Raw genomic sequence first — 3,859 nt, 5'->3', positions numbered from 1 at the left:
GCCCATTCAGCCTGCTCCGCCATTCAATGATGGTTGTTAAGCTTCTCAATGCCAATCTCCCACTTCCGACCTGTAATCACAGATACCCTTTACAATCAAGAACCTATCTCTCTCATTCTTAAATATACCGTATGATCTGGCCTCGACAGCCTTCTGTGGCAGTAAATTCCATAAATCCACCACTCTCTGGCCGAAGAGATACGTCCTTATCCTTATTCTAAAAGGTTTTCTCTTTACTCTGTCCCCTCGGTTCCAAGTCTCTCCTACGATTGGAAGTATCTTCCCAAACTCCACTCTGTCCAGGGCATTCAGTATTCTGTCCGTTTCAATTAGACCTCCTAACGTTCTTCTGAACTCTATCAAATACAGACCCAGAACTCTCAGATGTTCTTCATATGTTAAGCTTCTCATTTCTAGGACCTTTCACGTAAATCTCCTCTGAAAACGCTCCAGGGCCAGGACATCCTTCCGGGAGACATGGGAAACATAACTGTGCACAATAAACCAAGTGTGGCCTGACCAAAACCTAATAGAGCCTCAGAAGTACATATCCGCTTTTATATTCCAGCCCTCTTGAAATAAATGCCATAATTGTATATGCCTTCCGAACTACTGACAACCTGCAAGTTTACCTTTCGAGACTCCTGGACGAGCCTGCCCTTGTCTTTTTGAACTTCAAACTTCTGAATTTGCTCGCCATTTAGAAAATTGTCCATGCCTCTATTCTTCCTTGCAAAGTGCATGACCGAACACTTTCCCACATTTATACTCCATCTGCCACTTCTATGCTCACTCCCCTAACCTGGGCAAATCCTTTAGCAGGGAAAGGTAAGGACCGCAGATGCTGGAGATCGGAGTCAAAAAGTGTGGAGCAAGAAAAGCACAGCTAATCAGGCTGCATCTGAGTTGCAGGAAATTCGACGTTTCAGACATAAAGCCATCATCAGGAATGAGCATGCGCGCAGAAGGGGGCTGAGAAATAAATGGGAGGAGCTGGGGCTGGGAGGAAGGTAGCTTGGAAGGCGATCGCTAAGTGAAGGTGGGTGGTGCAACTGATAGGTCCGAGTGGAAGGTTGAGTGGAGACGTGAGAAGGAAGATGGACAGGTAGGATCGTTCAAGAGGGCAGTGCTGAGTTGAAGGTTTAGATCTGGTATAAGGTGGAGGGAGGGGAGATGAGGAAACTGGGGAACTTGACCTTGATACCGTGTAGCTGGAGGGTCCCAAGGCAGCGGATGATGCGTTCTGCCTCTAGACGGCCAGTGGCTAGAATTTGTCAGTGGCAGAGGCCAACAACATGCATATCCTTGGCGGAGTGTGAGGGAGAGTTGAAGTGTTCAACAGTGGGGGTGTGGCTGTTGGGTGTGGGTGCACCAGAGTGTACCCTGAACAGTTCCGCATCTTGATGTCCTGTCTCCCCAATGTTGAGGAGACCGAGAGCAATGGAGAGAGTAGATGACGTGTTTCGATGCACAGAATGTTGTCTGCCAGATGTGGAAGGATTCTTTGGGGCCTTAGATGGAGGTGAAGGGGAAGAGTTGGCACAGGTTTTCTACCTCTTGCAGTGGCAAGGGATGGTGCCAGGAGTGGAAAATGCCTTGATGGCGGGGGGGGCATGGGCGGTGGACTGGACAGAACAAGGGAGTCGTGGAGTGAATGGTCACTGCAAAATGCTGATGATGGTTGGAAGGGAAATATAACTCTGGTGGTGGGCGCTGACTGTTGGTGGCGGAAATGGCGGAGGATGATGCGTTGTATCCTCAGGTTAGTGAAGTGCAAGACTAGGACCAGAGGGATTCTCTCCTTGCGGTGGTTGGAAGGGTGGTGTTCAAAGGCGGAAGTGGGGGAAATTGAGGAGATGCACTAGAGCACCGTCCTGAAGCGGAAACATCGTGGCAATGCCAACTGTCCCTCTACCTTGCTTTGATAAACTGCTGGATCCCGGTTCCAGTCGCGGCCAGGGTGTGGATTTGGATCCCACCACGGATTTTCTGCTGGTCAATTCTAATGCTGCCGCATGTTAAACGAATTAACAGGGTTTCTGAGGTAACTTCCAGCAGCAAAACTCCTCAACGGAAGATCTGGGAATATTTCACGGGATATGGTCAGTCGGTGCAAAAGTAAGGAAGTCATTGGTTTCTGCAATGTTTTACAATACTACTTTTCCCGTAAGAAGTTGGACAGACGAAATGACTGTGCACATAGAGCGAAGGCAAACTCCTCATATGAGAACAAAAAGCACTCAAGTGCAGTTAGCACCTCTTTGACACCTTGCGGAGTGGGGATAGGGTGGGGTAATTACCTTTTGACTTCTGTTATTATGTTCAGAGATTGCCTTTTAGACTGACGTGAACAGAAACTGCATTTCTACTCAGAAGCATGGAATTTAGCAAAATTCATTGAGTCGCTTCTCGACGATACCCACACAGGTTTCCAACTAGGTTGGTATCCATGTGGCTCATGTCCAGGTGTGAACATCTCTGCAGCAAATTCCACGGTTCCGGTAAAAGACAAGGAAAGTGGCATCTCCAACTGGCCCCGAGGTCAGAGCATCCTCACAATGTGATCTGTCGTTCTCGGATTGTAATGCGCCCTCCGCTTTCAGGATTAGAGAGCATTCTTTGGGACGCTTATTCTGTAAAACAGACGCAGTGATTGAAACTATGCTGCACCGTATGATGTGGACACGGCCTGCTCAGCTTTATGCATTTTCCCTGTAGTACGTTGTGTTTCGTGTTCCGTGTAAACCTGAAAGTTGTTCTGCTTCGGGCAACTGGTAAAATCATTGAGCAAAGCAAGATTCGAAATTTCAGACATGCCATGTTATTTTACCAAATTATAACCGAACAGAAATTCTGAGCACTGGCATATACATTAGTAGCTGAAAAGAGTCTGAGATGATAGACGCGGCTTACCACTGATTTTTGTCTGGATTGATGGGCTATCATTATCTGCTGCGAAATTGATATTGTAGCCGGGCATATCCCAGCAGCTGTGCGACTCGGAGAGGGATCATGGAACCTTTACATGTGACTTTGCATGTGTAGATACGCAGGAGGACAATTGGAAATGTAAGAAAATGAGCGACGCAATCCGCTGGTAGTGTGGCCGAGCGGTCGAAGCCGCTGGGTTTAAGCTCCAGTCTCGAACGAGGTGTGGGTTCGAATCCCATCACTACCACTTCTGTCGGTACATTCGGTCGCTGCTGTTCCGCGTCATTTATGTTCAAAACAAAAAAAAAGAATTGTGTTTGCTTCCTGGAGAATTAACTGTGGTGTGGGAGACTGCAGAATTTCTCATCGGGGTCAGTGTATGTGGTGTCATAATCGTGTTCGCCTCCCGCACGGAAAATCCCAAGCAGCTCTCCTGCCGCTTTATCTTCCAGGCAAGTTGAGCTGTTACTGGAACCGAATAGAGGCTGTTATTTCATTGCTGTTGTGAGACAAAGTCCTGCGGTGACTCGATTCGTCTTTATTTGGTGTTCTGGCGAATGGGAAAATAATTCCAATAATTTTTTTTATGTCATATGATCTTAAATTTCTCCCATTTCTTTCATTTCAGTCCTGGAGACATTGGAAGGGAATGGTAATCTAATCGAGACTGTCATTGGTGAAATTCACGTTTTGTGGCCCATTCTTATTATGTTCTTTCTTTCTCTCTTTTCAGCACTTTCTTCGAAGTGGTTGTGCACTAATGCTCCAGTATGTTTGAAACAGTCGTTTGGAATTGTTGTGAGATTAGTTTATGGATCGTGCCCTCACATTCAGCATTCAGCTTTGCTGAGTCTGAAAATGCATTTGGTTTGCCAGTTTAGTTTGCGTGCCGTGTTAATTGGGTTCTGTTTTGCGATTCGCTCAATAC

At 46.8% G+C, this 3,859-nt stretch overlaps 1 non-coding gene across 1 annotated transcript; it reads left to right on the top strand.

Moving 5' to 3' along the window:
- The first annotated feature begins 3,096 nt into the window (after positions 1-3,096).
- On the top strand, positions 3,097-3,178 carry trnal-uaa. The gene has a single exon. It is a non-coding gene; the product is annotated as a tRNA-Leu (tRNA).
- Positions 3,179-3,859: the final 681 nt, after the last annotated feature.

This window comes from Chiloscyllium plagiosum, chromosome 45, assembly GCF_004010195.1.
Source record: "Chiloscyllium plagiosum isolate BGI_BamShark_2017 chromosome 45, ASM401019v2, whole genome shotgun sequence".
Lineage (NCBI taxonomy): Eukaryota > Metazoa > Chordata > Chondrichthyes > Orectolobiformes > Hemiscylliidae > Chiloscyllium > Chiloscyllium plagiosum.
This window is presented reverse-complemented; position numbering and strand designations above follow the sequence as displayed.